The following is a 24,857-nucleotide window of genomic DNA, read 5'->3' as shown; positions in this document are numbered from 1 at the left end:
TAAAAGTTGTTTAGAGAAAGATTGTGAAACAATGTGAAGTTATAAGAAATAACAGTATTAGGTAACAGTCTGAAACATTTTATGTTCTCTCCTTAGGCAATATTTATAACTGTGACTGAGATTTTAATAATGATAATTGTTTAAATAAACAGGGGACTATGAATGCATTCAATAGGCGATTTTCTAGTACCTAGTACATGTTTAGTTAGGTGGTAGTTGAATACATTTGTTGAATGATGAAAACTCTAGCAATAACATAAAAATGTAGATTCAAATAAAACTAGAAGCACAGAGGCTAGATAGATATTGTCTGAAAAGAATTTCAATGTATTCAAATCCCACAGTGTATTTTACTAATGTTAACTCTGGGGAACTATCCTAGAATAATTACAGAAAAATATTATAATATTTTTGATAATATCAAACTGAAGAAAGTGTATATATATAATAAAAATGAATAAATTATAATAAACATAAAATACCATTCCCCCCAAAATGAGAAATTGCTAATCATATATTGATAATGTTTGCTTATTATTTAGGAATATAACTTTAAAAAATAATATATTTACTTGGCATACCTGATCATCTTATTATTCCTAAAATATGAACACATTTTATATATTAATTATATATGCATATATATTTATAACTTATATGCATATTTTAACTTTTAAAGTTGAAGTCCTGCTATATTTCTCTCCCTAAATCCTTCAGTATTTGTCCAAACAAATAGTTATCAAAGTTAGAAATTTAACAGTGGTCCTGTTACCATTGTTCATTACACTCATCTCACATGTAGTTATATTTCTACAAAAGGTTTATAAGTTTGAAATTATACTGATATAAAAAGTTTATATGCACAATTTCTGAAGGAATTATTTGATAGGCATATTATAGACTGAGAATTTTGTCTTCCTTCCTATATCTTGTTAGATTGTTGACTGTTAAAACTTTCCCTAGAGTTCTCAGGAAGAGCCATAGATTAAAACTTCTTTGACTAAAGCATTGGATGTAATTGTTTAATATAATACATTATTATCTAAACTAGAGTCAACAAACATTGTACTATCTTTCCTAAACCCCCACTATACCAGTTTTTTTAAAAAGCAATGCACTTATTTGTCTTCCACGACTCAAATTTCATGTCTTCATTTTAGTATAGTGTCTAAGGCTGCTTTTGAACCAGTTTATTACATCTGGCAACAGAGTTAATTTGAAATCTCAGGAGAAAAATAATCTTTGAAAAATGTGGAAAGAATTTATAAAGAATCACTGATAGTTTTAAAATACAACTTTTTAAATATTTTTTTAAATTATATTCTAAATAAAACTAAATTTTTCTTTTTTATTTAAATAAAAAAAGAAACAAGAAACAGAAAAAAGAGGAGAAGGAACACATAACTTCAAAGAAAAATATTAATACTAAGAAATTATTAGCTGCTAAGTTACATATTGTCTTCTTAGAACTAGTTGATCAAGTTACAAAATCAAAGCATAAAATGTGGACAGGCACTCAAACATTGACAGTGCAAACAATTCTGCTCAATGATTTCATGAATACTTAGTAATATGGTCATCTATATTATGCAATAAAACATACATACAATACAATATCCTTTAGAGGACATTCCATCCCTTCCTTTAAAAAATATCTATTGTATATTTTGGATCTAATTACTCTTTCAATTTTTCTTACTTGTTTTCATGAGAGAGACAATGTGAGATTTACAAATGTGAGTCTTATTTATTTCATTTATGAGAATAGTCTCAAGTTGCCTCCATTTCAACATAAAAGAAGGACTACAGGTCCTCCTTTTTTATAAATGAGTAATATTCCATGGTATAAAATACCACATCTTTTACCTCCAGTCTGAAGTTGATGGGCATTTCAATTGTTTCCAAGATTTAGCTATTACAAATTGTGCTGCTATAAACATGTGTGCACATACATCATTGTGGCATGATTTTTTCAGTTTTTTTGAGAAAATAACCAGGAGGAGAATAGCTGGATTGAATGGAACTTCTAATTCTAGTTTGTTGAGGAATTCCCACATTGATTTCCATAGTGACTGCACCAATCTACACTCTCAAAAACATGGAGAAACATTCCTTTTCCCCAAAGACATATCAACATTTATTATTAGTTGATTTCTTGATTGTAGCCACTCTTTTCACAGTGAGATCAAATCTCAGTGCTGTTTATATTGCATTTCTCAAATGACCAGTGATGGTGAACAATTCTTCATGTATTTATTTGCCACTTGTACATCTTCATCTGAGAACTCTGTGTTCATCTCAGATGCTCATTTTTGGAAAAGGTCTTTGAATTTGGGAAGGGATTGGTTTTTCAATTCTTTATATATTCTGGGTACAAGTCCTTTGTCTGAGGGATTGTTGGCTAAAATTCTTTCCCATTTGTTGAGTTTTCCTTTCACTTTGTTGGTGATTTCTTTTGAAGTCCAAAAACTTTAATAAGATGAGATCCCAGTTGTTGATTCTTTGAAGTGTTTCCTGTGCAGTTTGTGTTCTGTTTACGAATTCTCTGCCTACCCCTATGTCTCCATGTTTTCTACCTTCCTTTGTCTTCCAGTAGATTTAATTTTCTGTTTTAATATTTAGGTCTTTGATCCATTTTGATTTTGGTTGAGTGTATGGTGACAGGCATAGATCTAATTTCAGTCTTTGGCATGTGGAAAGTCAATTTTTGCAACATCATTCTAAGTTAGGTGATTTCTAAGTATTTCATCATTTTGATGCTATTGTGAAAGGTGGTATTTCCACAATTTTCTCTAAGTGATGTTTTTGTTTGTGTACAGGTATGATAATGATTTTTGAGTGTTGACTTTATGACCAGCTATGCTGCTGAATTTGTTTGTTACCTCTAGTAGTCTTTTAATGGAGTTTTTTGGATCTTCTATATAAAGTATCATGTTATTAGAAAGTAATGATAATTTAACTTCTTCATTTCCTATCTTTATTCCCTTTATTTCTCTCTCTTGTCTGATTTCTCTGGCAAGTATTTCCAGAACTATATTGAATAAGAATTATTGTGATGTCCTTGTCTTTTTCTGAATATAGAGTGAAGGCTTTCATTTTTTTTCCATTTAGTATAATGTTGACTGTTAGTTTGTCATAGATGGCCTTTATGAGACTGAGGTAGGTACCATTTATTCCTAATTTCTGTAGGCTTTTTTGTGAATATATGTTGGACTTTATAAAAAGCTTTTTCTGCATTAAGATGATCATGTGATTTTTACCTTTTGTTCTGTTGATGTGGTGTATTGTATTTATTGATTTGCACATATTAAACTGTCCCTGCATTCCTGGAATAAATCCCACTTGATTGTGGTGTATAAACTTCTTGATAATTTGATTCATTCTGTATACCAGTATTTTATCGAGAGTCTTTGAATCAATGTTCATTATTGAAATTGATCTATAGTTCTCCTTTCTGGTAGGGTCTTTCTCTGATTTTGGTATCAGAGTGATACTTGACTGGAGGAATGATTTAGGAAGGATCACTTCTCTTTCATTTTCATTGAAGAATTTAAGGAGTATTCGCATCAGCTCTTCTCTAAATTTCTTGTAGAATTCAGCCATGAATCCATTAGGATCTGGGATTTTGTTTGTTGGCAACTTTTTAGTCAAACTTTCAATTTCAATATCTGATATTTGGTTATGCAAAATTGTTCTATCTCCTTGATTGAGCTTTAGTATTCCATATGTTTCTAGAATTCTGTTCATTTACTCTGTATTTTCCTCACTATGTAAGTGGAGATTTTCAAACTAGATATTCATGATCTTTTGAATTTCCACGGGATCTGTAGTGATTTCTATCTTTTGAGTCTTTATATGTGTATTTGAGTTTTTTCTTTCTTTTTCTTGATAAGGTTGGCTAGAGGTTTATCAATTTTGTTTATTCTCTCAAAAAACCAGCTCTTTGATTCATTAATTCTTTGTATTTTTTCAGTTTCAATTATATTAACTTCTACTGTTATTTACAATTTCCTCTCTTCTATGAGCTTTGTGTTTGACGTCCTTTTCTTTCTTGAAATGTAGCATCAGATTATTTATTTGTGCTCATTCTAGTTTCTTGATGTGACTATTTATTGCTATCTATCTCCCTCTTAGGACTACTTTCATTGCATACTACAAGTTACAGTATGTGTTCTTTGCATTTTCATTGAATTGTAGGTATTGCCTTATTTCTTCTTTAATTTCATCTGTAACCTACTGGTTGTTCAGAAAGGTTTTTATTTAATTTCCAAGTATTTATACTGGTTTTGCAATTTTTTTTGCTGTCTATTTCAAATTCAGGTACTATTTTCAGATATTATGCATGGGATAATTTCAATCCCTTTACATTTACTTAAAAATGTTTTATTGGTTAATAAAAGTTCTATTTTGGAGAATGTCTCATGTGAAGCTGCACAGAATGTATATTCTGATGTGATTTGGTGGAATACTCTATAAATATCTACTAAGTCCATTTGCTCATAGGTATGATTCAATTATATTATTTCTTTGCTGTCTTTTTGTCTAGTTGATCTATCTATCTCTTTGTGACAGTGGGGTATTAAGGTCTCCCATTATAATTGTGTTCTTGTGTATTAGCTTTTTCATGCCCATTAGTATTTGTATTATATAGTTGGGTGCTCCTGCATTTGGTGCATATATATTTATAATTGTCAGTTCTTCGTCTTGAAGTTTTCTACTAACAAGTATGCAGTGACCTTCTTTGTCTCTTTTAATCATTGTAGATATGAAATTCACATTGTCTGAAAACAGAATAGCTACTCCTGCTTTTTTTCTTATTTCCTGTTGTGTGGAATGTTGTTTTCCTTCCTTGGACTTCTAATTTGTGAGTTTCCTTTTGACTCAGATGTGTTTCTTGTTTACATCATATTGTGAGATCCTATTTCTCAATCCATTCTGTCAACCTATTTCTTTTGATAGGTGAAAAGGAGCCATTTATATCTGTGGATATAACTTATATGTACTGGCTCAACTTTGTCATGTTATGTTTCTGTTGTTTGTTTTCTGCTTTTCCCCCTTGTTTAATTGCTTGCCTTCCTTGGTAGTGTCTTTATGCTGTTGTTCTGGAGATTGTGGTCATTTTTGTCTCTATCTAGTTGTCTTTCAATACTCTCTCTAGGGTTGGTTTGGTGGGCATGAATTTCTTCAATTGTTCTTTGTCATGCAAGTATTATGTTTTTCCATTAAGTTTGAAGGACAGTTTTTCTGGGTACATCATCTGAGTTGAGTTATTTTCTGACAGAGGTTGAAATACTTCACTCCAAGCTCATCTTAACTTGAGGGTTTACACTGAAATTTCTGGCATGATTATGATGGGCTTTCCTTCATAGGTGAGTTTTGTTTTTTCTCTAGCATCTTTTAGGATTCTGTTTTCACATTGGATGTCTTTTTTTCTAATTATTATATGTCTAGGTGTAGATTTATATTGATTGTGATTGCTTGGCATTCTAGATGCCTCACTTACCTGAATACCAGATTTTTTCCTCATTTTTGTGAAATTTTCTGCTATCTCTTCTGTGAATAGTTTACTTGACTCATTTACATTGACTTCTGAATCTTCATTGATGCTTATTAGTCTTATATTGTTTCTCTTGGTATCATCCTGAAGCTGCCATATTTTCATTTCATGACACTGTTATTTTTAAAAGTTGCACTCTTTCATGGCTGCTAACTGTGATCCTGTCTTCAAGGTCTAAAATTCTTCATTTACATGTATTTGCCAGCTTTCAATAGAATTTTTTATTCTTTGAATTTCTCTTTGAATTGTTTCACAGATTTTGCTTGTTTTCTACATTGTTTATTCAAGGTGTCAATCGATTTCCCATGTTCCTGTTTTTTTTTTTTTTTTTTTTTTTTTTTACCTATTTCTTCTTTAACTATGAGGATCAACTCTTTTGCTAAGGTTGTTATTTCTTTCTTTTAGGAAACTATTTCTAATTTGATTTTCTCTGTAGCCTCATGGAATTTTTTCTTTAATTTGCTATCTTTTCTGAGATTTCGTGGGAACAACTTTTAAAGTATTTTAATGTCAACTGTATTTGCTCCTGATGGACTAAATGTTTGGAGATTGAATTTGACTTTTTCATTTTGTCATTTTCACCTTTTGGGCAAATATTTGGTCTGCCAATCCTCAACTGTTGGTAGTGTGTATCTTAGGGTCCTACTACGTGGTTGTTGTTTTTCTGATTGCTGGGTAACACAATGAAGAGGAGGGCCAGCCACCTGAATTCCTCCTGCAGGGCCTATTTGGTGAGTCCTATATTCTTCCTGAGCTGAAAACCTACCGGTATTGATACAGATCAACTGTTAGTTCCCTATTGTTACTTTGTCTTCAGGTTAGTCACCAGATCTCCCTGCCTATAGTGTTTGTGTTGGCTGAGGCCCAACTGTATCCCTATTGTGTGCCTGTGTGTCTCAGAAGCCCTTTTAATTTTCTCCAAGTTGAGGGAGGCCTTATTGGCACAATCCTCAACCTGACTGATGTTATTTATATGGTGGAGGGAATCTTCCACATTCTAGCCAAGCTTGCCAGCATCTTACAGTTGCATGGAGCTTCACTACTGCCCCTGTTTACCCACTGCAGACCTCTATTTTAGGCACATACTCACCACTCTGACTGGAGCCTGATAAGGACTTCTGTTTGGTGAAGTGTTACTGAGTCTCCCATTAAGCTAGCAATGTTATTCACTGTATTCCAAGGTTCTGCAAGAAAGGGTGGGAGCCGAAGATCAACAGCAGCATTAGGTTCAGGAGATGGGTAGATCCCCGGAGTGGGGGAAGTGGCTTTGTCTAGGTTCCTTGGGGCACAAAGAAAGCACACAATGGGGGTGATGTGGCATAGGATGTAAAAATCGTCAATTTTTCTGAAATCAGTGTTAAAACTACTACCAATTTTGTCTTCTGCTTCTTACTCTGTCACCAATATTCTTTTTTTGTTTTTGTAAATAGAGCTATTTTAAATAGTATTTATGCATAAAAGTATTATTTTCATTAACAAATTTTAGCACATTATTTACAATCTTGAATGTATTTAAAATTTTATTAAAATTGTCTATGTATATTTATATATAGTCAGATGTTTTGTGTTCTTTCAACACTCAGATTACGTGAATAGCATAATTTAACACAATTGTTTACATTTTCATCCTGATAGAAACTGCACCAGAGGTGCATGCTCTTGGCTGCCTGCCAACTGTAGCCCGAAATCTTTATATTTGTTATGAAGATGTATTACAAACTTTTAGCACTGAAACATAGATAATTCATGATAATTCACATACAGAAATTTTGAGTAAAATTCAGATAAATAAGTTATATGTAAATAGGTTTTTTTGTCTCTGAAACTGTATCTCATTTATACCTGCATGCTATTTCTACACAAAATAATAATGAAACACTCATACTACTTAGCAGTATTTTTATAGATAAATAGATTTCTTTAGTATCATCTTGCTTTTATTTCTCATTTGGAAAAATAAAATACAGTGAACCTCCATTTAATGATGTTATATGTTACAATATTTTAATTTAACTCAAAAGAAATTAAAATGCCTCAGAATATAGATGATTACACCTATTTCAGTGATACAATTACTGGCTAAAGTGAATACAGTTAGGGTTAATATTTGTTTTTCTATTTTAAGTACATTTAATAATCCAATAATCCTAATAATCTCTATCACAGCTCAATTAAAGAACAGGTTTGTTTGTTTCTTACTACAGATACTCAATGTGTGTACTATTTTGTATCTTTTCTAACACCTGGAAAATTTCATCTTTCACTTTGCATTTTTTTCAATGAATAAATAAATTATAACTTTAACACCTGAATTTTCATTCACTTTCATTGTTATCAGGTCAATGTGGAGGCTTCTTTCCAATATGAGAATTTAGGCATGGGCAGTCATTTTGTCTTTTTGTATGAGTGTAAGTATTAAAACCCCACAGATCATTGCCCAAACATCTACCATATTAATTACAGAAAACAAAGACAAAAGAGAGGTTTCTGTTACTGACAAAGGAGGGAGGATATAAATGGTATCATTATTATATCAAAGAACCAGAAATGGCTTATATCATTTTGTGGTCAAGAGGCTAGATTTTGTGGGGCTTGAGAAATTTCTACATTGGAGAAAAGTGTTTTTAATTTCCAGTAATTTCCTAGGTTTAGAACTTTCTTCAGTTGCAGTTAATTGTGAAATTAAACTAGTTGTAACTGACATCCCATTTGGATTGAGCATTTAATGTGCTGAGAACACAGGGCAGTGGTGGTGAGCCTATGGCAAGCTCACTGCCGTGAGCATGCAGAACCCTCTGTTGCTGAGGGAGCCTCAAATAGGCCTAGGAGCAGAGCATTGGATGTTCTGGTTTAATTTCAGTATTGACACTTTGAAATAAATTAGTGGGTTTTGGGTTGCAAATTAGGCTCTAAAAGGTTCACCATCACTGACTCAGGCAACATGTAGAGCCAGCCTTCCATAATAATGATAACTTCAAAGCCTAGCATAATACCTGGCAATATAGTGCTGAGGCAATTACAAAAATGCTAAGTAGAAAGGTACATAAAGGAAAATACATTCATAAAAGTAGATTTCTATAATAATTTAATCATCTGTAAAAATTCAAATTTATGAATAAACATCAATAAAACTAATGTCAAGCAGAGAGTGATGGAAAATGACACATTTCTGTATGATATAAAATTACATTAAGATAAATAAGGAAAACTTTGGTCAATAAATAATACTGGGGGAATATGCATTCCAAATGGAATAAAAAGTATGAAGTTACATCTTCATGGCTGTTTGGCTCTCCAACATGGGAGAGAGAAAGAGAGAGATAAGAGGAGAAAAAACCAAGAAAGAAAGGAAAGAGGCCTTTGTTGAGGGCACAAGAGGGCTGATAAAGAGAACCAAGCACCTTCTGAGGATGACAAAGAAAATGTTGTGCTTCTATTTGGTTTTGATGGGGGCGGGGGGGGGAATAGATTTGAAGGGGTGGCCAGAATGACATATTGATATCTGATTGGAGGAGTGTTGGTATATGCAAGAAAATCAGGAGGTTCAACTTTCTAGTTTCCCATAAGAACTCAGAAGTTAGTGCTGAAGGGAGGAGCTGCCCAACTCCATGCTGAGTAAGAAGAACACACATGGGAAAAACCTATCTACGACCAGTACCACACAAAATGTTTAGATGTCTCAGTAATCTACATATATGAACACAAAGTTGAAATCTATCAGAAAGAATAGGAAAAGGACAACTGTGATCTTCTAGTCAAAATGTCTTCTTAAGCAAGAGACACAGACAAATATTTATATATTTGACAATAACAAATATCAATATAAAAATCCAAATATGGAAAGAAAAGAGAAGTCTAGAAAAATGTCTACCAATTGAAAGGAAAATGAACATAAAAATATAAAAAACAAAGATGATTAATTAGTGGAACAAAAATAATAGAATGTCTCTAATTAATATATTAAAAGAGATTGATGTAAAATAGAGAAAAAGGGATGAAAATTCAGTGCTGTTAAAATCTACAAAATATTTGATATTCTAAAATTTTAATAAAAAAATTAATAACTTCAAAAAGTTTCTAAAAATATGCACAAGTATTACAAATATTTAAGTACCATAAAGCATAAAATAATGGACAATGTAAAGACAAAATGATGATGCATAGTACATCCATTCAAAGACCACATATTTATAAGAAATTTACAGGGAGAAAAACAGGAGAAAGAAAATTTCTAAAACACAGGCCTGAGGAAATAAATATTAAAATTTATCTGTTACTAGTGACTGATTGCATTCTATATTTGCCGTTAACTCCCTAAAATCTAATACAATAAACATAAGTAAAATTTCCAGGTAGACCATAATAATCTGTGGACAAGGGAAGTCAAGAAGTAATCTTTGAAAACAGCTGTTTAAATGTGGGGCCACGAGAGGAGGAGCTGGGCGGATCCGGAGTTCCTGCAGAAGCCCGTTCCTTTGTCTGAAGGACTGAATACTTCTGCAAGCAGAGAGGCATCGCAGCTTCCTGAGGCACCTCAGCCTGTGGTGAGTGCCCAGCACAGTCTGCCCAAATCTCAGACTGTTCCGGACCCCCCAGGCTTCTGGGTGCAGAGAAGTGGAACAGTGGGTTAGAGGCCACTACAGCTGCCTCCCCATCCCCCCCGGCTACACTTGGAAGTCTGCTGAGCTCCTGACGGATGGGCGGGCCTACACTAACCCCCGAGCCCAGCCGCGCCTAGCCATCTGCCTGCAGAGGAGGAGCTGGGCGGATCTGGAGTGCCTGCAGAAGTCCCTTCCTTTGCCTAGAGGACTGTGGATATCTCTGCAAGCAGGGAGGGATCACAGGCTCCTGAGGCACTGTGGCCTGTGGAAAGCACCCTAACCCGGCTGCAATTGAAGAGCTGTGGATCTTCCAAGGGGCAGGTGGGCGCACAGTGTCCCTGAGGCCCAGCTTGTCTGGAACTGCGGAGTTCTGAGCAGGCAGAGGAGGGACACTGGTTCTGCAGGCCCAATGGCTTGGGGTAGTGCGGTGTCAGAGGCTCAGTAGCTCCAAGCATAGAAGGGGATTTTCAACAGATCCTGAGGAAGCTTTCAAATAACACTTGAAACACAGAAATATACAAAATGACAAAACGAAAGACCAAATTACAACCTCAAACCTCCAGCCCATCTCAGGAAACCCTAGGAGCAATGTATATAGAAGAAAATATATCCCATCCACCTCATATATCGGACATAATAGCTACTGAAGTTGACAAACAACTCCAGGAAGCTTTAAAGAAATTCAAACTCGAAATAATCTCCCAGATAAAAGAAGAAATGATAAAAGAAATGAAAGAGATTCTAAATATATCTAAAGAAAACACAGATAAAAAATTGGAGGAACTAAACAAAAAGATAGAATCCCTAGACGAGCAATATAAGAAACAAACAGAATACATAATGCAGATGCACAGAGATATACAGGAAATAAAAAACTCCACTGAAAGTTGTAAAAACCGCCTTAATGAAAGTGAAGATAGAATTTCAGACCTTGAAGACATGATTGCAGCTAGTGAACAGGAAAGGAAAGATCTTTTGAAAATAACAAGGAATCAGGAAACAACAATTCAACAACTGCAAGACGATGCAAAGAAGAATAACATAAGAATGATAGGGATTAATGAAAGAGAGGGAGACAACATAAAGGATGTCAAGCGGATATTTAGAGAAGTAATAGCTGAAAATTTCCCAAGCATGAGATCAGAAACTGACATCAAGATCAGTGAAGCATATAGAACTCCAAACACTCATAACCAAAATAAAACTACACCCAGACATATAATAATCACCATCCCAGAAATCCAACACAAGAATAGATTACTAAAAGCTGTCAGAGAGAAAAGACAGATCACTTATAAAGGAAAACCTATCAGAATCACAGCAGACTTCTCAGCACAAACGATAAAGTCAAGAAGAGCATGGAGTGAAATATTCCAGATCCTAAAGCAAAATGATTTCCAACCAAGACTGATATATCCTGCAAAACTATCATTCAAAATAGATGGTGCAATACGATACTTCCATGACAAAGAACAGCTGAAGAACTTCATGAACACCAAACCGACCCTGCAAAAAATATTGAAAGACAGTTTAGATACACAAAGGAAAAAACCACTAAGCAAAGCAAATAATTAAACAGAACAGAAAGATAAAGATGCAACAGCAGAGAGATAACATTCCTACAATTAACCAGCATTTAACAGTAATAACCATTAATGTAAATGGTCTCAATGCACCAATCAAAAGAAACAGACTAGCAGAATGGATCAAGAAACAAAATCCAACCATATGCTGTTTACAGGAAACCCATCTAACCCAGAAGGATACTCACAGACTGAAAGTCAAAGGATGGAAAACAATTCTTCATGCAGCAGGAATCCAGAAAAAGGCAGGAGTAGCCATTCTGTTTGCAGACAACGTGAACTTTAAACCAACAATGACCATAAAGGACAAAGAAGGTCACTACATACTTGTAGGGGAAAACTCCAAGAGGAAGAGATAACTATCTTAAATATATACGCACCAAACTCCAGAGCACCAAGTTATATAAAACAATTATTAACAGAAATGAAAACTCAAATTATCAGTAACACAATTGTAACAGGAGACCTTAATACGCCATTGACACCAAGGGACAGATCAACCAGACAGAAAATGAGCAAAGAAATAACAGAACTGAATCATACCTGTGAACAAATGGGTTTGATAGACATATACAGGATGTTCCACCCAACAACATCAGAATACACATTCTTCTCAGCAGTACATGGATCATTTTCTAAAATAGACCATATATTAGCTCACAGAACATATTTAAACAAGTGCAAAAGAGCTGAAATCATCCCTTGCAAGTTATCGGATCATAGCGCTCTGAAATTAGAAATTAATGATAAAAGATACTGCAAAAATCCCACAAACACATGGAAACTGAATAACACACTCTTGAGTAATCAGTGGGTCACAGAGGAAATTAAAGAAGAAATCAAACAATACCTAAAAGAAAATGAAAATACAGATACAACTTACCGGAACCTGTGGGATGCAATGAAAGCCGTCCTGAGAGGAAAATTTATTGCACTGAGTTCCCACATCAGGAAAACAGAACGAATACAAATAAATAACTTGATGCTACACCTCAAACAGCTAGAAAAAGAAGAGCAAGTCAAGCCCAAAGCCAAAAGAAGAGAGGAAATTATAAAAATCAGAGCAGAAATCAATGCAATAGAGACTAAGAAAACAATCCAAAGAATCAACAAATCAAAGAGTTGGTTCTTTGAAAGAATAAATAAAATCGATAAGCCCCTAGCCAACCTTATTAAAAAAAGGGAAGAAAAAGCTCAAATTCATGCAATAAGAAATGAAAAAGGAGAAATCACTACAGACCCAATAGAAATACAGAAGATCATCAACACCTACTTCGAAAACCTCTACTCTCAAAAGTTTGATAACACAGAAGAAATAGACAGATTCTTAGAAGCATATGAAGTGCCAAAGCTAGAGCAAGAGGATGTAAAACTGTTGAATAACCCAATCTCTGTTACTGAAATTGAAAATGTAATTAAGTCCTTACCCACCAAGAAGAGCCCAGGCCCAGATGGATTCACTGCAGAATTCTACAAGAAATACAAAGAAGACCTAATGCCGACACTCCTCAAACTGTTCAATGAAATTGAAAGGGAAGCAATCCTTCCTAAGTCGTTCCTGGAAGCAAATATTACTCTAGTACCAAAACCTGAGAAAGACCCAACTAAAAAAGAGAACTATAGACCGATCTCCCTAATGAACACAGATGCAAAAATCCTCAATAAAATATTGGCAAATAGGATCCAGCAAATCATCAAGAAGATTATACACCATGACCAAGTGGGATTCATCCCAGGAATGCAAGGATGGTTCAACATACGCAAATCAATAAATGTAATCCACCATATCAATAAAGCCAAAAATAAGAATCACATGATCATTTCTATAGATGCAGAAAAAGCCTTCGATAAGGTCCAACATTTATTCATGATAAAAACTCTACAGAAAATTGGAATAGATGGTCTTTACCTCAATATAATAAAGGCCATTTATGACAAACCAACAGCCAGCATCATTCTAAATGGCCAAAAATTGAAAGCCTTTACTTTAAAATCAGGCACAAGACAAGGATGTCCTTTATCACCACTCCTATTTAATATAGTACTGGAAGTACTAGCCAGAGCAATTAGGCAAGAAAGAGAAATAAAAGGGGTAAAGATAGGAAAAGAAGAAGTTAAGTTATCATTGTTTGCAGATGACATGATACTCTACATAGAAGACCCCCTAAACTCCATTGAAATACTCTTAGATACAATAAATAAATTCAGTAATGTGGCTGGATACAAAATCAATACTCAGAAATCAATAGCATTCCTATACACGAACAACAAAATTACAGAGAGGGAAATAAGAGAAACTGGACTATTCACATTAGCAAGCAAAAAAATGAAATATTTAGGAATTACTCTTACGAAAGAAGTGAAAGACTTATACAGTGAAAACTATAATACACTGAAAAAGGAAACTGAAGATGATCTCAGAAAATGGAAAGACATCCCTTGCTCATGGATAGGAAGAACAAACATTGTGAAGATGGCCATTCTCCCAAAACTCTTATACAGATTCAATGCAATCCCAATAGAAATACCATCAACATACCTTATAGATCTAGAGAAATCACTCCTAAATTTCATCTGGAACCAGAAGAGACCTAGAATCGCAAAGGCAATTCTAAGCAGCAAAGGCAAAGCAGGAGGCATCACAATCCCTGACTTGAAATTATACTACAAAGCAACAGTAGTAAAATCAACATGGTATTGGAATCAAAACAGAGGCGAAGATCAATGGAATAGATTAGAAGATACAACCACAACTACAAACACACTCAACCACCTTATCTTTGATAAAGGAGCCAAGCAGGTTCACTGGAAGAACGACAGTCTCTTTAATAAATGGTGCTGGAAAAACTGGCTCTCCATTTGCCGAAAACTAAAGCTAGACCCATGTCTATCACCATGTACTAAATTAAAATCTAAATGGGTCAAAGATCTGAATATTAAAACAGAAACACTAAATCTATTGGAAGACAAAGTGGGTAGAAACCTTGGAGACATAGGAGTAGGTAGAGAATTCATGAACAGGACTCAAACCGCACGGGAAACACTTCCCAGAATCAATAACTGGGACCACATCTTATTAAAAAGTTTCTGCATGTCAAAAGAAATCTTCAGCATAGTGAAAAGAAAACCCACAAACTGGGAAAAGATTTTAGTGAACTCTCTCTCAGACAAGGGACTCTTGTCTAAAACATATAAAGAATTAAAAAAACTCAGACCTCCAAAATTCAAAGATCCAATCCAAAAATGGGCATCTGAGATGAATACGCAATTCTCAGATGAAGAAATGCAAATGGCAAATAAATATATGAAAACATGCTCATCATCATTGGTCATCAGAGAAATGCAAATTAAAACCACACTGAGATTCCATCTCACTCCTGAAAGAATGGCCAGGATCAAGAAAACCAACAACAACAAATGCTGGAGAGGATGTGGGGAAAAAGGAACTCTCCTGCACTGTTGGTGGGAGTGTAGACTGGTACAGCCTTTGTGGAGGTCTGTCTGGAGGTTTCTCAAAAAGTTGGGATTGGAAATCCCATCTATTCCAGCTATTCCACTTCTAGGCATATTCCCAGAAGAACTGAAAGCATCATACCACAGTGATTTATGTGCACCTATGTTTATAGCAGCACAATTTGTAATCGCCAGATCTTGGAAACAACCCAAGTGTCCATCAACTGAGGAATGGATAAAAAAGTTGTGGTATTTCTATACAATGGAATATTATTCAGCTATAAAGAAGGATCACATTGAGATATTTATCAATAAATGGGCGCAGCTTGAGACCATACTCATAAGTGAAATAAATCAATCTCGCATGTATGAATACCGAATAGTTTCCCTAATGTAAGTAATGATTCAAATATATGAAAATATGTGGCAATCATGATTCCCCATTATGTGGCCTTGAAGCCTTATAAAATTTTCACTTATTAATTAGAAAGGCTTTATTCCGGGCTTCTTGATATGGAAATATTTGAAGCTATAGTATATGAAGTTTTATCCAAATATCTCAAGGAAAAAGACAGACACTATGGTAACTATTATTCTTTAAAAAAATTATTTAGTTATTTCTTATGTTTATTTTAATTAAGGGAAAAATTTAAAAAATTAGGATATATAATAGTAACTCTTTTCGATTTCCTATTAACTTGTTTTGAAGTCCTGTAATGCTCCCACGATCTTGTTTTGACTGATTAGACTCTGTTCCATTCTGTGGGATAGTATCAGGTCTGAGGGTATAGGCAACTACTTTGAAGGCAGTAAGATTCACTAAGATGCCCATTCTGGTTTGACTATTGTCTCCTTTGGAAGTCCTGTAATGTTTACAATGTCTAAGTTTTATTGGTCTTGTTCTCTACTGTTTTGTCCAACTTTATAATATCTAATGAGATAGACAAATCTTTTTAAGGAAACAAGAGACAACATTGATAACTATTGTTAATAACCGTATACTCTGTTCTACATCATGTGCTAAGTCTATCCTTGGTTTTCACTGACAGCTTTGTTCTGCCATAATTGACTTTATTCCCCCCCCAAAAAAGTAATAAGAACTAAGGAGTAATAAAATCTAAAATGTGTAAATTTTGTTGTAAAAAGAGAGGAAGGGGAAAAAAGAGCTCTAAAGGATATAACAGCAAGTGTGTATAGGGATGTTGAATAGCTGACTATATTAATGTTTTTGGATCATTGAACACAGCTGTTTGTAGTCTCTCTGTTTGAATGTCTACTTTGTATTCTTTGATACTGTGATTTGAGCAACTATTTCCAAGATGATAATATGTAATCTATTAACAGGTGATTTCTTACTGTTATGCTTTTTTTTGTAGTTCTGTATTATATGTAACCTTACACTGCTTTGTTTTGTTTTGTGTTTTTCTCTTTTTCCTCTTAAATAAAAAATAAAAAATAAAAAAAAATAAAAAAAAATAAATGTGGGGCCACAATACAGGCCTTATACACCTTCTAAGAATGACAGTAGACATCCAAGAAAAATTATGAAAATTAGAATATAATGGAATAATATTTGCAATTTGGTAGAAAATCATTAATTGCTATTTTAGAACTCTACTAGTCTGCTAAGATCAGGATGATGTATGTAGTCTTCAAGAAAAAGTAGTGGAATTTTTTATTAGTCATCTGAAAAAACTATAGAAATTTTCCAGACATAATTTATATAGATAAATTTATTACATGCAATAAGAAGCAAATAAATACTTTAGAAATTATAAACATACCCATAAACATAAAACTTTTTTAATCCACAAGATAATTTAATGCATATGATGTTTATAAAAGAAGTAACACTAAAAATAAAACAAAGATGAAAAGCACAATTCTTTTTGTTCTAGTGTTCTGACATATAACCAAATGGAAACAAGATTATTTGTCTTCATTTGCAGTCAGTCAAGTACTTCCCAGCTTAATAGCATGATGTATAAAAGAATGTGACAAGTTAATATAAATTGAAAAATGTAGTTAAAATATTAGCCAAAAAGAAGATTAAAAGATATAAATGTGAAAAATGGAGCAGGGGACCAAATAGAATATTAATAGTAAAATTGAATATTTGGCTGCTTTAAAACATCTATATTGCTTATGATCAACACCTTAATGCATAAAGTAAAGATATGGTTATACTCAGATGAAAAATATGTATAATATAATTATTAACAAATTATTAACTAATAAATTTACAGTTTGATATCGACACAATACAAAAACTGCAAACAAAATGCACAAATATTATCTGTCTTTTGCAAAAATGTTCCTAATTCTTTGCACACAAGATTAGCAGTGATTATTTTATCTACTAAAAAAGAAATTATACCAAACTTACTCAATTTTCTTCAGTAAAGAAAAGATGAATATTTTCTTTGAGTCATTTTTATCGGAGTTCCAATATTTGACATATTATGTTGCAGGTCAGAAAATTTATGAATTAATATTTTTCATGAGTTTGGTAATTAAATCTTAGTACATCTTAACAAATAATTTCCATCTACATATATTAAATACACTGCAACTACTGATTTTTCTAAAAGCCAGTAAAGATAAATGGTAGAAAAATTGCATTTAAATACTTTACTTTGCTGGAAATTTTTTATTTTCAAAATACAAAGAGGGATTCACATACACATAAATAGAGAATTGTGACAGAAGAACAAAGGTTTATTATGAACATGCGGTCACTGCTCAGTTATTTACAACAATTGTGAATGTATGTACTTCAAAAGTACTAACAAATTTTTAAAAATACGTTAAGCTTTAGTCAAAATTAAGTATGTAATTTAACAACTGAGTACAGTGTATAAATAATAAAATACATGAAATTATACATAAAAGGCAAGAAGATGCAATAAATGTATTTAGAAAACATAAGAACAGATCTGCAAAATTTTTAAATATGTCGATGATTACCATAAACTCAAATAAATAAATAAATAAATAAATAAATAAATAAATAAAGCAGTGGAGAGCTAGGGGTTTAGCTCAGCAGCACAAGCACCTGTCTGGCATTATGTTCCAAGAAAATTTTTAGTTTATCTTGGTATTAATATACATTCTAAAGTTTTAGCAGGAGACCAATGAAGAAATTTTAATGAAAGTTTGAAAATTATTGACATAAAGTTGATGTATAGAAAATAATGGAAGCTGTGGCAGGGAAACAGTTAAGCAGTATTATTGAATCTTGAAAAATCCACTGTCAAGTGATGATGCAGAGAAAGATGACAATGCAGGAGCACTGACATAAAAATAGCACAGAAAGAGACAGAACAGAAAAATCCAAGGAAACATTTAAAAAAAAAATGTGATGTAGAAAACAAATCGAGAGACCGACATGGTGGTGCATACTTTTAATCCCAGCCCTCAGAAGGCTGAGGTATGAGGATCGTCGTGAGTTGGATACCATCATGGGCTACAAAGTGAGCCTAAGGCCAACCTGACCTGTATAGAGAGATCACGACTCAAGCAGACACCCAAAAATAAATAAATAAAAATATAAATGAGGGATAATAAAATATGTTTTCAAATGAATATGTGTAACATCCTAAGTGATTAGAATAAATTTTTATAGAACAATTAGAGAAGTTGACTTAAATTGCACTGAAGATTTTTATAGAAACAAATTCGAGAAAATATATGTTAGCTCCTGTAAAGAATTTTCAGTATGAAGGAAGTAATGTGGTAGATATCAGGTAACACGCAAGAAGTTGGTATGAATGCTTTCATTTAGAAGTGAAGACAGCATAAAAGGTAGTTTTAGAATTTGCCCCCACAGAAAAAAACTGGGATCCAAAAAGGAGAATGGAGTTTAGGACATTGCAAGGCAGGATATTGGCATAGTAAGACATGGATCAGGTATTTGAGAAGACAATAAATAAAGATAGGGCAAAGTAGAGCCTTTTGTGAGAAAAAAATGTCAAATACAAGCATTTTACAAGTGACCTGAGAAGTTGGTATCAAGAAACAATATAATTAGAAGTAAAGATGGCCCATAAGTGAATCAGTTTTTAATGTAGGACAATGGCGGTGACAAAAGGTGAATTTTGCTGGAGATGAGTTGAAAGAACAAAGAGGCTACATACTGGAATTGTTATCATCTAGAAACTAAGGCAGAATGTTGCCGTTAATACAGATGTTGAAGAATATTTAGATTAGATGCTGAAATTTAGTAGCTAACAGAAAGAAGAGCAATGTTCAGTGATATAGTATTTCTACATAAAAAATACAGATGTAGTTCTAAAAGTTATAACAATAAGCAAACAGAACAGCAAGCTTAGTATATATAGTTGCATTGTGTGGATGTTGAGAGAATAGTTAAATCTGGTTAGTGTGGGGTACAGATCAAGTAATGCTCTAAATGAGGGCAATCATTAAGGCATGAAGCACTAAGAATATATTTATATAAGGTGTAGTACAGAGTTCCAGAGGTCAAAGTGGAAAATCTGCTAAACTTTAAGTGAAGGCCAATTAGAGTGCAAAGTTAGTAAGAATTAAATTGCAGTACATGTCAGATGGCAAGAGTAACTAAAATGAGGACTAAAATGTTTTTACTTTTTGTAGAGTTTTTAAAATTTTATTTTAAAGAGTACATAAATTTTAAACAGTGGTTACTATCTTGTTTGCCATTCCATTACTTTATGTTGCACAAAGTGCTGTGAGGCAAAGAAGCCTCAGCTCTCTTTCCCTAGTCCTTGATGCTGATAAAATACCCACTTGGTGATTAAAATTTTTTTCTTAACCTAAGTAAGGTAAAGGGAATTGCTCAACACTGTAGCATTCTTTATCCTAAAAGTATTCTTTATCCTAAAAGTATACATTCTCTTTCATTAATTAAATAATGTTATCAACTGTTTTATGAATAATTAGAGTGTATGGTATTCTACCATAAGAATAAAGGAAGTAGGGGCTGGGGATTTAGCTCAGCGGCGTAAGCGCCTGCTTTGCAAGCAGGCAGTCGTGAGTTCGATCCCTGGTACCGATAAAAACGAAAAAGACAAAAAAAAAAAAAAAGAATAAAGGAAGTTAAGTACAGGTAAATTCAGCTGTTCTTACTCATAATCATGTCTCATTACTTGAAGTTTCTTACTATTTTCAAATACATCAATGAGAAATATTGGGTACTTACATTAACATTGTTTATCAGGAAAGCATTAACATTGTGTTAGAAAGTGAAATAAGTGAAAAAAGTATATTGTTTTTAATATATTCCTTCAATTTGTATTAATTTCTTTTTTTTTTTTTTTCAGTTTTTCAGTTTTTATGGGTACCAGGGATCGAACTCACGACCGCCTGCTTGCAAGGCAGGTGCTTATGCCGCTGAGCTAAATTTCCAGCCCCAATTTGTATTAATTTCAAAGGCACAAGACTGGATCTGTCATATAACAAATATATATATATATATATATATATATATATATATATATATGGTTATAATTTTAGTTTATATGTATTTTTACATTAATTAAAACATATAACTTTGAAAAACAGAGATTAAAATAAAAAAGAAAGCTACAAACTAATTGGCTCAAAATTAAATGAGTAACACAAATGCATAATTAATCTATTTGCACTATGACAAATTTGAAATGGAGATTAAAAAATTAGTGATGGACAAAAATATCATTAAAAAGAAAACTTTTTGGGGAAAGCCAAAATCAGAGAAATTTACACAGACATCTTTATGATAATTATTTCATAATTTATTTTGTAGAAAATACTATTATCAAATGTCATAAAATGAATGTAGGATCAAACATGAAAATATTTATTTCTAATGGGAATCTTAAAGAAGCAAACAATGTTATTTCAAAATACTGACAATATATACTCATAAGAATTTAATAGCAACTTTTTGAGAAAAGATTCAAACATATGAAAATTATAAGAATGGTAAAACAAATTATTTAATCTTTTACACGTTTGAAACAAAGTTAATATTTTATCTGATTTGATTTATGCTTTCTTTTTGCTTTCTTGCAGTCTCATTGTTATAGTTTGTGTTGGGATCATCCCCCAAAAGCCCACATTTACAGATGATCACCATTCTGCACCACTGTTGAGAGTGGAAAGAACCTTTAGGAAGTCTGGTTGTTATTTTTTTCCATTTAGCTTTTTAGCTGTCATGAGGTAAGCAAGTATCTTAGTTATTTTCTCATTGGTGGGACAAAATATCTAACACCCATGAGTTAAATAGGAGAGATTTATACTAAATCTCAATTTGCAGAGGTTTCAGACTATCATTGGCTGGTGTCGTCAGAGTAGCATGATAGATTGGGATGGCAGCAGAAAAACAGTCCATGACAGACAGGCAGGAAGCAGAGACTTTCTTCTCTCCCTTCTTGTTCCATTCAGACTGCATGGCTATTGGTTGGTGCTGCCCACATTCAGGGTAGGGATTTTCATTATCCACACTAAGAGCTATGCTTAACCCATCAGCAGGATAATCTAGTACCACAAGACTATGATCCAGTATCACACAAACACACGCGCACACACATGATCCAGCCACCTCCCAAAACAGCACTTATGAAAGCGTGGGCTTCAGAGACGCATTTAGATACAACCACAAGAGCAGGCACCTTTACCATACCTTTGAGGACTTTCCAGGAGTGTAGCTTTATTGCTTGGAATGGAACACAAAAGAGATCAGCACCAGAATGTGAAACTACTGAAATGTTGGTGCTGAAGGTCCTTAGATAATTGGAGAAGCAGGTTTTCATAAAAACATTGAAAGGTCCTAGAAATATAGGTTTGGTTGATAGGTAGAAGTCTTTCATTGGTTTATCTAGTATTCAAACACTAAAGAAAAGAATTGTGTTTAAAAGCTCATATCATAAGGAAAAAAAATTAAGAAACATACAAAGAAATAGATGAATATATACCAATCAATTGAATACATGAACATTTCTCTATTAATTTCAAACAACTAATGTGATTTTAAAATGTTTGAGGAGCAAAATGAGAATATAGATAAAATCAAGAAAGTGATATTTAAATATATGAAGAATGTGAACAATGGCACATTATAACAAAGAAATTATAACAAAGAACTTTACAGAAATTTGGAGCGTATTTTTCTAATCTATATAAATATGTGAGCTTAGTAGATATACTACACTGAAATTCACTTGGCAGGCCAGTAGCACACTAGTTCAAGCAGAAAAAAAAAAATTAGCACATGTGAAGACAGGTCATTTGAAGATATTCAGTTAAATGAAAATGACAAACAGGAATGAAACTGAAAGATGACAGTCTAAGGGACTGAAGAGTTATATTAGGTAAAATACAGAAGCAGATAGCAAGGAGACGAAATTTATCTGATGATATAATGGTTGAAAACTTCCAAAGTATCAGAGAAGCAATAGGCAACAGATCCAAGAAGCTCAATCAAAGACAATTCAAACCAACTAATTCCAAAGAGAAAGAAAAAAATTTTGAAAGCGTCAAGAAAAACTAATTTATGATAGATAAGAGACTTTTCATAGGATTGTAACAATTCGTCAGTAGAAAATTTGGAGGTCAACATGTAATATATTCAAAATATTGAAAGAAATCATGTGAGCCAATAATAATGTATCTGACAAACTGTTCTCCAAATTCAAGAAAAATTGAAGCTTTTTAATAAGATACGCCACTAGACATGCTGTTTAAGATACAAAAGGGAGCCCTTAAAAGTGAAGCCAAAAGAATGTAGTAGCATTTTAAAGTTTTACAGATGTATAAGATTCTCTGATAAAGCTAAATACATGAAAAAATATAACTAGTATTACCTGCATTGCAATTTTGGTGTATACAATTTTGATAACAATTAATAAGTCTATGTAAATTAATTTTGTATATATAAGAATTTAATTTAGGGGGCTGGGGATTTAGCTCAGTGGCATAAGCGCCTGCCTTGCAGGCAGGCAGTCGTGAGTTCGATCCCCGGTACCGATAAAAAGGAAAAAGACAAAAAAAAAAAAAATTTAATTTAGAAATTAGCCAAGGAAATAAAGGACTTCTCCCTGGAAAACTATAAAAAAGGTTGAAAGGAGGAAAAAGAGACAAATAAGTTAAGATACATGGCATGTCCACATTGTACTTCCCAATGTTACTTACAGATTTTTTTTAAAAATGTCAATTTAATTAATGTCAATTCATTCAATCTACAGATTCAGATAATGTCGACTTGGAAAATTACCAGTAATTATATATAAATGAAAAAAAGTTATATGAAGCTTCACCAACTCCAAAATGTAAAAATTAATATGAAATGTCAAAGGCATTGGAAAGATAAAACAATTAGGAAAAAAAGTTGGGCAATTCATTCTTTCTACTCTAAAGAATATATTATCTATATGCAATGATCACGATACTGTGGTTCTGGAGGAAGTGCAGGCAAATTGACCAGTAAACAGAACAGATAGTCTAAGAAAAATCCCTTATGTCATGATCACATAAAAAACAATAAATTTGGAACTTGATTTTCCATTACAGAAAAAATTTCAAACCATATTGAAGACAACATTGTAGAACTGCTAAAAGAAGCCACAGAGGAAATCCTCATAACATTTGCCTCATCAATAACTCCTTGATTTTGACTTCAAAAAGCACAGACTGAAGAAACAAAATTGGACAAATGGGACTCCATTAAATTAAAAACCTTTTTATAAAAAAATCATCATTAACAAAATGGAATTACAACATAAGACATGCAGAAAATACGTATTTGTGACAATTCATAAGATAATTTTATAAATAATCTGTATGATAAAAGACTAATATATGAATGTATAAATAATTCTTAAAGGCCAAAAATCCAAAACTCATTAAAAATGCGTAAAAGGACAATCTAATATCATGGCTCCCGGAGGTTAAGTGCCCACCCAACTTCCAGCCACACTGGAATAGGCTCAGGAGGTTTCATGGGCCCAAATAGATCATGCTCAGTGATCTTCATTCAATCAGGGGGGTTGAGGGCACTTGAGGTGAGTTCCAGCATGTTGATGCTAGCCTGGGGAGAGCTTTGGACCATTACCCACATTGGTTAGGAACCCACCCAACTTCTTGGAACACCAGAGGTGGCATGGGAAGTCCTGATGTCCTGACTGGACCATGCTCAGCAACCTCCATTCAGTCACAGGAGGTGATTTCCAACATGCCCAGGGAAGCTCTGAACCAACACTTGAAACATGGAAACATAGGAAAATGACAAGACAAAAGACCAAAATGCAATCTCAGACTTCCAGCCCATCCCAAGAAAGCCTAGGAGCCATGTACATAGAAGAAAATGTAAGCCATACACCTGAAATAATAATAATTGAAATAAAGATGCAACTCTGGGAAGCTATAAAGAAATTCAAATGAGAATTAATGTCCCAGGTAAAAGAAGAAATGACAAAAGTAATGGTGAACACATCTAAAGAAGACACAGTTAAAAAATTAGAGGAACAAAACAAAAAGATAGAATCCCTGTATGAGCAATATAAGAAACAGAATACATGAAGCAGATTCAAAGAGATATACAGGAAATTAAAAATTCCATTGAGAGTGGTCAAAAACACCTCAATAAAAGAGAAGACAGAATTTCAGACCTGGAACACAAGATTGCAGTGAGTGAACAGGAAAGGA

Source organism: Cavia porcellus, unplaced genomic scaffold (genome assembly GCF_034190915.1).
Source record: "Cavia porcellus strain 051 isolate PalLab524CR breed Dunkin Hartley unplaced genomic scaffold, mCavPor4.1 scaffold_14, whole genome shotgun sequence".
NCBI classification, from domain to species: domain Eukaryota; kingdom Metazoa; phylum Chordata; class Mammalia; order Rodentia; family Caviidae; genus Cavia; species Cavia porcellus.
Note: the sequence above shows the minus strand (reverse complement) of the source record.